Raw genomic sequence first — 11,018 nt, 5'->3', positions numbered from 1 at the left:
ATTCCTATGTTCTTCTGAGAGGGAAGCATAGCCAGATGCCAGAGGCACACACGCTGATTAGCCCCATTTAGGCAGGGTGCCCGTCCCCAACTCCCTTTCTAGCAAACTGTCTGCCACTGCTAAGCTCTGCCCATCCAGTCCAATGTGTCTCAATGATGTTACAACCTGGGCCCATGTAGTTACTCACCAAATCTTCCTCTTGCTAGATTCAAGTGCTGGCAAACATGCAAGAGAGAGATGAGTCACTGTGCCTCTCCTCCCGCCCCTCCAGCAGCTCAGGAGGAGGGGAGGAGAGAGAGAAAGTCCCTCTCAGCAGCCAGCAGGGAGTGGAGAATGATTGGTTAAGGTATAGCTAACCATGCCAACCAGCTAGGAGGGGAAAGAGAGCGGAGGGGCACCCTGAGCATCCAGCTGCAGAGAGCAGAGCTCTTCCTCAGAGCTGCTGCAGCCCCCTCTCCTTCCAGCGGCCAAAAGGAAGGTTCACGGCATGGCAAAAACCGTGTGTCTTCCTGGGAGGGGCGTGGATGTGGATTTAATTCAGTCATTGGTAAGATTGAGAGGTGGCCACCCAATGGCTAGGGGACACGGCAGTGTGGACCTGAGGCTGTGACTGGTGCAGAAGTAAAAGAAGAAAGCAATATGGCAGCTGTAGAAAAGCTACGTGACCCTTGCCCTACCCATACCCACCCCAGCAAAGCTCCTAGATACGTGTGTATGGTTAAAACACACGCTTAAATCCCATTGAAGTCAATGAGACTTAAGCACCTGCTTAAAGTTAAGAACATACTTAAGTGCTAATTGCTAAGTGTCAAGAACTGGGGCCGAAGGGCTTAAACTTCAGCGCATTATTTAACGTTTCCACACTGCCTCATGTTTCTCACACCCTGATCCTGCATCCCGCAGAGCCTGACACGAAGGAGAGACGGGACGGGGGACGGGAGGGGATACAGTCCGGGTAGATCTCAGCAGCAACAGTGAGGGGCTTATAACTTCTTGCTCCTTCTTCGTTAATTACACAAGTTATCCTAACCCAGGCCTCAGGGAGACACTGCACCACACAGCAGGCAGGCATGCGTCCATCCATAACCCAGACAGTCCTGCTTTTGTCTGGTTCACCCCCAACCTGGTACTGCTGTGAAATCGGATGCGTTGTGTCCAGTATCACGCGCCAAGGGTGCCACTTTCAAGAGGTCATGCTCGTGGCGGCGGGGTCATGGAGGCGGGGGCAGGGTCATGGAGGCGGGGGCGGGGTCATGGAGGGTCGGCGGGCCCGTGCTGTTCCCAGAAGTACCCGGAAAGTCTAGTATTCTGGGGATGCAACAGTGGCCACCCTAATCCACAATCTACTGCTTCAGAGAATGGGAGCATTACTCATGAGGATGCTGAGCAAATGAGAGTGACAAGGGGAATTTGAGAGTGGTCCCCCCCACCAGACCTGTCTACACATAGCTAGTGCCTGCATATAAACATTTCATTAAGCTATCTGCTTCCTTCTTGAGATATTTCTTATGCCTGCTCAAACATCTCTTCAAGAGGGGAGATATTTATCTAACATATTGAAAACTTATTTTAATTTCAGAAAAATCTTTTTCTTTTTCCCTAGCAACCTAGCACAACTTAAGATAACAAAACAATGAACATTTCTTATCCATTTTATGCATTTCTGAGCATCTCCACAACTGCTGTCAGAAAACATAACCAGACTGCTTTCAAAACATTTATTTTGTGCATTTCCCAAATCACTCTGCAGGGCAGGGGCATAGCAAATATGACGAGCTTTAAGGATAGATTCAGAGAATTCGTAGATTCCATGTCCAGAAAGGACCACTGTGATCAGCTAGTCTTACCTCCTCTATAACACAGGCCATTAAATTTCACCCACATACCCCTGTATTCAGCCCAATGACTTTAATTAGACTAAAGCATTTCAGCTTGAGATGTCACCAGTGCCAGAGGTTCCTGTGATGGCAAGGAACTGATTAGGTGAGACATGCCCAGATGATCCCAGCAGGTGATCCATGCTCCAGGCTGCAGAGAAAGGCGAAAAAAATCCCAGGGTCCTGCCAATCTGACCTAGGTGGAAATTTCTTCTCAACTCCAAATATGCTGATCAATTAGACCCTGAGCATGTGAGCAAGACACATCAGTCAGGCATGTAGAAAGAGAATTCTCTGTGTCACCTCAGAGCACTTTTCACTTCACCACCAGTCAGTGTCCTGTCTCCAGCTATGGCCCATCTCTGATGCTTCAGAAGAAGGTGTGGGGAAAAACCCCAGAACACGTCTGGTTAATTGTGCATCAGGGGGAAAAATTCCTTCCTGACCCTGAAGATGACCAGCTGAAGCCCTGAAGCATGAAATTTGGTTACAGTTATTGTCTTAATGCAAAACTGCAAGTGTTATGAGCATACTGAGGGCAATGCAAGCAGTCCTGTTCTCCCCATGGTTCATGAAGGCAGGGGTTCTCCAGATCATCATAAACCCAACTGTCTATAGTTCTAATAATTGACTCCCCCATCACTATTACCTCTCTCTTGCTAACAACTGGAGTCTCCTCCCCTGCAGCAGTATCCTTAGTGTGAGAGGATACCATGACATCAGAAACCAGGGTCCCAACTATGAGATCATTTCCCTCCATTCCAGTTTGATGTTCTTCTTCCCCAAGACTTTCATCCTCCTCAACAGCACAGAGACTGTCAGAGTTGGGATGGGACCACTCTACTGTCTACCCTGTGTACGTCTCTGCCTCCCTTGGCTCCTCCAGTTCAGCCACTCTGATCTCAAGAGCCCGGACTCAGTCTCTGAGGGCCATGAGCTGCTTGCATCGAATGCACACATACCCCACCTGCCCTCAAGCTGCATTCAGTGCAATAAACTGGATAGCCCCCAGCCTGCTGCTGGACATCTGCCTGCATTCTTTTTACTATTATAGCTGGGGGTGGGAGTTATTGGTCTAAGATTAGAGAATTGTAGGTGTACCTGGCTTTCACACTCCCTCTCTAAAGTCCCTCCATGTGGGCATGCAGGAGTGTAGACATCTACCCACACATGGCACCCCTGGCTTCAATGCAGGGGTGCCGGAACAGGCCTTGGCCCTCCCACTTTTGAAAGTGGAGGAGCCTGACTTGTCCACTTTTCACCACAAGCCTGGTCCCCTGCCCCTCCTCTTCCCCCTGAGCCACCCCCCACCCCCCACCCCCACCCCCTGGCCACAGGCAGGTGGAGAGGCCCAGGAGCCCCAGGCTTCTGGTTTGGCTGGAGGTTTGGGGGCTCAGGAGAAAAAGAGGGGCATGGTCACAGAGGGGGTGGGGCCGCATGCCCCGCCCCCCCATTTTTAGGAAGAATCAATCCAGCGTCTATGGGTCTCCACATCAGCATAGGAGTGGTCATAAATCTAAAGGGAGGGGTAACCATATAAAATCCCTCCTGGCCAGAGGCAAAACCCTTTCACCTGCAGAGGGTTAAGAAGCTAGGATAACCTCGCTGGCACCTGACCAAAATGACCAATGAGGAGACAAGTTACTTTCAAAGCTGGAGGGGGGGAAACAAAGGGTCTGTCTGTCCGTGTGATGCTTTTGCTGGGAAAAGACCAGGAATGCAGTCTCAGAAACTTCTGTTAAGTTAGTAAGTACTCTAGCTAGAAATGCATTAGATTTCCTTTTGTTTAACGGCTGGTAAAATACGCAATGCTGGAGGGAATGCATATTCCTGTTTTTGTGTCTTTTTGTAACTTAAGGTTTTGCCTAGAGGGATTCTCTGTTTTGAATCTAATTACTCTGTAAAGTATTTACCATCCTGATTTTACAGAGGTGATTCTTTTATCTTTTCTTTAATTAAAATTCTTCTTTTAAGAACCGGATTGCTTTTTCATTGTTCTTAAGATCCAAGGGTGTGGGTCTGTGTTCACCTGTACAAATTGGTGAGGATTTTTATCAAGCCTTCCCCAGGAAAGGGGGTGTAGGGCTTGGGGGGATATTTTGGGGGAAGACATCTCCAAGTGGGCTCTTTCCCTGTTCTTTGTTTAACACGCTTGGTGGTGGCAGCATAGGGTTCAAGGACAAGGCAAAGTTTGTACCTTGGTTAAGTTTTTAACCTAAGCTGGTAAGAATAAGCTTAGGGGGTCTTTCATGCAGGTCCCCACATCTGTACCCTAGAGTTCAGAGTGGGGAAGGAACCTTGACAGGGGTCTACTCATGTGGTTCTTCCTACATGACCCAGGCCTATGGATCACTACCCCCAAGTTAGAGACAGAGAACTGAGGTACAGGACAGATTAAATGACTTACCCAAGCTCACACAGGATAGCAAGCTCACTCTGTAGCAAAGGCAGGAGTCAAATCCTGACCTCCTAGTCCCAGGCCTGAGTGAAGACCCTCCTCCTTCACTTCTAAATATTTATTTCAAATCAAGGTTTATGCGCAAGTTTTGTATTAAAGTGTTGTTTATGGATTTAATTAGAATACCACATATGAGACCTGCTAATCCTATTTGTGCTGCAACCGTATTAAAGTACTAACATCAATACATTTGAGTTTAAATATTTTATAATGGCAAGCTTTAAAATATTAATGATGTACCAAGTAACCAGTGTCATTGCTTCAGTCCTTTCTGTAGGAACTTTGCAGGAAATTAGAAAAAATATCTAATCAGTTGGATCCCTAGTCAGCTGTTTGAACTCCAGCTTAGAAAACAAAACGTTTGCCAGTTTTTACAAATGGAACAAAAAACTTCAGATGAAGTTTATTGTTATTTGTTCCCTTTTATGTTACACATTTACTGAAGAGCTTAGAAGAAATGTAACTGTAGCACGCAGCCACTAGACAATGCTATTCACTGGCTTTTTGGTCGGGAAAGTAGGGACCAAATTCTGCCAGCCTCATTCACACGAATCACCAGTGAAGTCAATGAGACAACCCCAGCGAAAGGTTAACACAAGGCCAAGGCATTTTTAAACCCTGCTTAACGCTCACCATGTAACCCTCCTGTATTGAAGACTGTGTTGGAATTGCAAGCTATCACTTTGAAAAAAGGAGCATCTCCTGGTCCTTCTTGCAGGCAAGGGGGCGCTGCAGCAAAGCGTGCATGCATTAGGAGTCAGAGCAGAAAGAGTCAGCCTGAACAAGGAGGGTTGAGTTGTGCCTTGCTGCCTTACGGAGCAGCCTGTTTTCTCACTACTTTGGGGGTCTTGTGTGTTACCATCCTGAATTCTAAGAAATAAAGCCAGGTCCCATTGCAAGCTTCCAGAAGAGGTATTTATGTTTTTATCTAATTTCTCTGTGTGTATGCGGTGAACATACAGGTTAAATCGTGCAAAGTCCTTTGCTGTGGGGTGAATTTCAATCTATATCAATTTCTTTAGAACCATCCAAATCTCCTAGATGCACACTGGCCAGCAATGCTCAGGGTTGCTTCAAGGTTAACCCAGATTTTTAAATCAATGCAACTCTCAGAAAGATCATGCTACATAACAGTCCCACAGAAGAATGATAAACTACATCTCTTGCATTTACAGTTTCTTCTAGTACCCCCTGGTGTTTTGAAGTGGTGATTTAGGACTCATGTTCACTAGCATTAGGACTGTGTTGGCCAGAATTATGTTTTTAAATGAATCTTGTGAGCAGAATGCTAAAGTAGCTTTCCTGGGCTATTGTTAGATACGAATACACCATGTTCTAGGCTATAGATTTGGGATCTATTGTCAGCCAAGCTACTTGAACTCTGGTGGTATGCCCGTACTGCTGACTGTATACCCCTCCCAACAGGAGTAAGGACCGTCTACATTGGCTTTTTGCCTCCAAGAGTGGATTCACGTGACACCATCTATAACCTTCAGAAAGCAAATGGGCACAGATACCTGTGAATGCTGAACTTGTTCACCAGTCATGACCCAAGCTGGAGAACACAGAACGCAGTCCATGGGGAAATATTTTGTATCATTAACTATTCAAAACAGATGTATAGTTCAATAATGGCATTTCTCTAATCTCAGTATTTGACAGCTCAGCCTCATGGAGCCTGCTGCACCGTGGGGAAGCAGGGGAGGGGGAAATTACCTTTTATTTTCCCCCCTAGGTTACATAAATTCTGTTTTGTAATCAGTTTCTTTTCAGCCTCCAAACACCTGCTGGGGTTCATCACCTCAGCTTCCATGCAGATTACTAGATTTATGCCAAACCCTCCTTAGACAGCAATTTGATCCCTCCCTCTTAATGGATCTGCCTCTAAGCAAACCCCTAAAACCATCTGAGACAATAACAGAACTCTTGAGACTAAATGACTTTTGTTCTCAGGGGGTCTGATGGGCTGTACAAACCCCACAGGGAGCAGCATAGGGACCTATGCTGGGCTCAGCCAGCCCCGCCCCTCCACACCTGTAGCAAATGCATCACTAGCCGGAAGAGTTAAAGGCAGGGAGCAGCTCATTTGGGGCAGACCAGGGAGGAGAGCAGACCTGCAACCAGCAGCTCCACGGGGACGAGCGGAGGGAAGGCAGAATCTCTCCCTACACAACTGCCCCAGGTCCCTCCCTGAAGGAAGACAGGGCCTGCTGCAGAGACAGCCTGAGAGGGAAGCACTCCCTCTCTGAGGAGGTCTGGCCTGGATCGATTCCCTTTAGTTTCGTTTGGACTACCCCGGCGGGGGAAAGCCTTGGACTGAGCTGCCCGGGAGGCTGGGCCATACCCCGGGAGGAGGCAGCTGCTGCCTGAAAGGGAAGAACGACCTCCCTACACACCGCCACCAGCAGGTGCCTTGTGGTGAGCAGACACCCCGCATGCTGCCTTACCCAGGCGGAGACCTTGGGACAGTCCAGGCAGGGGGTAGGAAGTGGCCCAGGGAGGGCCGCCTTATGCCTCCCTGGCAGTCAGAGCACTGGTAGCCCTCAGAGGGCCCTGGGTCAGAGCCCAGTGGAGTGAGAGGGCCCAGGCTCTCCTACCAACAACCCTCCCTGCATGTCACCGGCCTAAGCCCTAACCACTGGGCCGCGCTCCCCTACCAACCACCCCTGCACGAGGCATCAGAGTGGGGCATAACACCATAACCATAAAAAGCAATGCAGCCCTGGGATAACTCATGCTGGAAGAAAATATCAAGCAGTTCAAAAATGAACATCTCCAGACTAGCAATATCCTTGCTAGCCTGCTGACACCTAAATACAATACGAGTCTTACTGGAAAAGCAGGAAAGGCTATTTGTATCTACTGTACTGAGAGGAACCTGAAGAGAAGTGGGCCTGCAACCTACATGAAAGCTGAAAACCAATAACAAAATTAAGGCACCAGCATCCCTCAGTGGCAGCCTGATCTGCAGCGATAAGGTGATCTGTCCCATTTTTGCAAGCTCTCCGCACAAGCTGTGTTACACGGCAAAAGGCGCTGCAGACCATTTCAGATTACAGAGATGGGGTTTTGCCAAACTCCCTAACCACCAAATTAAACAGCAGAACATGGCAGATCTTGAGAAAACAGCCCAGGAGAGGAAAATCAAAGAGCCAAATACGAATTTCGGGCCAGGACGGTCTCTTGGGCAAGGTGGCGATGGAGCAGCTTTCTATTTAAAATTCAACCAAAGAAATGTTCTCATCTTGGCTTCTCAAGCTACACGCAGGGTAGCCAGCAAGTTAGTGTACACGGGGCTCCCCTCAGCAGGTGAAGCACAAGGTGAAGCGGCAGGCCTGTATCATTGGAGAAGGCAGAAAGAGGCACTCTGTACTACAGACATTCACTGCCCTACTCCTGGGGGAATGCTGTGCCAAAAAATTAAAAATTCTGTGCACAATATTTTACAATTCTGCAAACATTATTTGTCAAAATAACACTATATAATCATGCCAGTTTCAATTATTTTGATAATTTATCTCAGAATACCTGTCAGCAAGTATGTCTGTAGCAATACAACAAGGAGTCCGGTGGCACCTTAAAGACTAACAGATTTATTTGGGCATAAGCTTTCGTGGGTAAAAACCCCACTTCTTCAGATGCATGGAATGAAAATTACAGATGCAGACATAAATATACTGGCACATGAAGAGAATCCCCCCAGGAGTAGAGAGTTAAAGAAACCCCTAAGACAACCCAGTTCCTTTTTCTCTGCTCCCTCCCTCCCCCAGAGCCCAACTTGGGGGCCAGAAACCCACAACCCCTCCAGCCCAGAGCCCAGCCATGGGCCCCCCAGCCCAGATACCCGAATCCCCTTCCCCAGATACCTGCATCCCCTCCTCCCCAAGAGCCCAGCCGCAGGGCCCCCCCTTGCCCAGACACCTGCCCCCCATCCCTCAGAGGCCAGGAATCCAGAGGGAGAAATAGCTTGATGCTTGGTCCCAAGCCTGTGTGCAGTTTCCTGCATGCCACCATCTCTTTCCATCAGCACATGCCGGGGAACTGCAGCTGCCAGAAACCCTCCAGCTGCTACCCACTCCCCCTGGCAGTGTCTTCTATGTGCAAGCTGGGCTCTGCCGGGTCCCACGGCCCTTAGTCACGGCCAGCAGCACTGCAGACCATTTCTGTGGGGGAAAGGAAATTCTACATACAAAACATTAATTTCTGCAAAATTCTGCATTGCACAGAATTCCCCCAGGAGTACTGACCATCTCGACTGTAGACAAGTCTAGGCATCAGTTCTCACCATCAGACAAAGTGGAGGGGCAGGCTCCCAGGTGATTATTTGTTCGGAAGGTGGGAATGGCGCAGAGGAGTAGCCTGGACACAGAGTGTCTTGAACCCAGGTCTGCCCCACTTCCAAAGCTTTTGTGGCTATGGGTAAAGCAGAGGCAGCTTGTAGAAAGCCACTCATCTTTCCTCCAGCTAACTATGAGAGTGAGTTCTCAATACAGGCCTGCAGGCTCAGACTGGTAACTCTGAGATTATGTTTCTCCTCTGCACCTGCCACAATTCCACCCGCCCAGGAGAACACACGCAGGTAGGGCCTGATGGGGTCCTTGTTCACACCAGTGTCAATCAGGAATAACTCTGTCGACCTTGGTGAAGTCGCCCAAGTGTAAAACTAGCGGCATCTGGCAGTATCAGACATTTCACCTGGTCCCACGGTGCCACCGATGTCTTCCTCACCCTCCTCCCTCCCCTGAGCAGCAAGTAGCCCTCTGAGGACAGGGAGAAAGAAAACAAGACTGAGTCCAAAATGAAACTGGAAATAGGAAGGGGGAGAATGGAGAAATGAAAGGGGGAAGAGAACAGGGACTGAAAGAATGAGGGGGAGACAGAGAGACAGAGGGAGTGATGGAGGAATGGAGTGGCATGGTGCAAGGCGCAGCCTGGGGGAGGGAAGCGAGCAAACCACAAAGGATGGCTAGAGTCAGGAGCCTGGAACTGGAGCCAGGGTCAGAGTTAGGTGTTAAGCCAAGAGTCAGAGCCAGAGTCCGCACCAGAGGTAGGGCATAGGAGCAGGGATCTGGAGCAAGGCAGGAAAGCAGGAACTGAGAGTAGACAGGGGACAGGGATGGGGGGCAGGAACCAGGAGTCAGGCAAGTAGGCAGGCTTCATAACAGCTGCCAGCCAGAGATTCCCCTAGCTGCTCAGACAACATCCTGTGCCTCTTTCTGGCTTAAGTAGTGCATCCCAGCCAATCAGTGGGGCTGGAAATATCCTCCAATCAGAAGCTTTGTGGGCAGAGCTCTTTGTGAGCTAGAGCCTCCTTAGCCCCCTTCTCCATGGGCTCAGGTGAGCTGTTGAGTAGTGGCCATGCCTGAGGACCCACAGGCCTGGATTTGAGGGCCACGTTCCCTCAAACGTGGCAAAGCACGTGGTCATGAGCCAACCATGGCTTGCCAGTTGTAGTTCTAACCCACAGTTTGAGTTCAAACTTGAACCAGTTGTGTTGTGTGCGCCGAGTCGCCTGGCCTAAGAGGCAATAGTATCTTCAATAGAAGCTGCATATAATGGAGTCGCTTTTGATAGATTAAATCAAATCTTAATAAAACCAAATTCTGTCCACCAGTGCAAGTGTGTAGTTCAATTTACCTACACCAAGAGCGGCCTGAATATGTCAGAGGGCAGTCTGACCCATAGACTAATGTTTGGGCCACTTTCCAGAATTATACTTTCCTGTCCTAGCCTTTGCAACCCATGAAGAAAGACATTTCCACAAATGAACTGGCCTCGCCTCCATTAAAGAAACCAAATAGATAGTATAATTCCATTGTAGGGATGAATTTGGCCCATTTTATTATCCTGCATTAGTACAACCTTACTGGCTTTTCTCACACTGCAGAGCTGCTGGGTTAAACTTACGAAAGCATTAACGTCCCATACCAACCTGTGTCCCAATGACAAAGCTGTAAACTGTTTCTCAGGGCATAGCAGGCTGTCATAAAAATAAAGGGAAGGGTAACTACCTGTCTATATACAGTGCTATAAAATCCCTCCTGGCCAGAGGCACAAAAACCTCTTACCTGTAAAGGGTTAAGAAGCTCAAGTAACCTGGCTGGCACCTGACCCAAAGGGCCAATAAGGGGACAAGATACTTTCAAATCTGGAGGGGGCGGGGGGGGAAGGCTTTGTCTGTTCTGTATTCTTGCCGGAGACAGATCAAGAAAGCAAGCAATCCAACTCCATTAGAATTAGTAAGTACTACCAAGGAAATGTATTAGTTTACTTTTGTTTTGGCTTGTGTTTTTCTCTGTGCTGAGAGGAAGGTGTATTCCTGGTTTTCTTTTTGTAACTTTGAAGTTTTTGCCCGGGAAATCCTCTGTGTTTTAAATCTGATTGCCCTGTGACATTAGCTTCCCTTCTAATTTTACAGAGGTGCTTCTTTTACCTTTTTTCTTTCTAATAAAGTTCTGTTTCTTTTAAGAGCCTGACTGATTTCTCTATTGTCCTAAGAGCCAGGGGTTTGGGTCTGTGATCACTTTGTAACCAATTGGTTAGGATATTATTCTCAAGCCTCCCCAGGAAAGGGGGTGTAAGGGCTTGGGGGGATATTCTGGGGGAATAGGAACTCCAAGTGGTCCTTTCCCTGATTCTTTGTTAAATCACTTGGTGGTGGCAGCGTACCCTCCAAGGGCAAA

The sequence above is a fragment of the Lepidochelys kempii genome, chromosome 6 (genome assembly GCF_965140285.1).
Source record: "Lepidochelys kempii isolate rLepKem1 chromosome 6, rLepKem1.hap1, whole genome shotgun sequence".
In the NCBI taxonomy this organism is placed as follows: domain Eukaryota; kingdom Metazoa; phylum Chordata; order Testudines; family Cheloniidae; genus Lepidochelys; species Lepidochelys kempii.
This window is presented reverse-complemented; position numbering follows the sequence as displayed.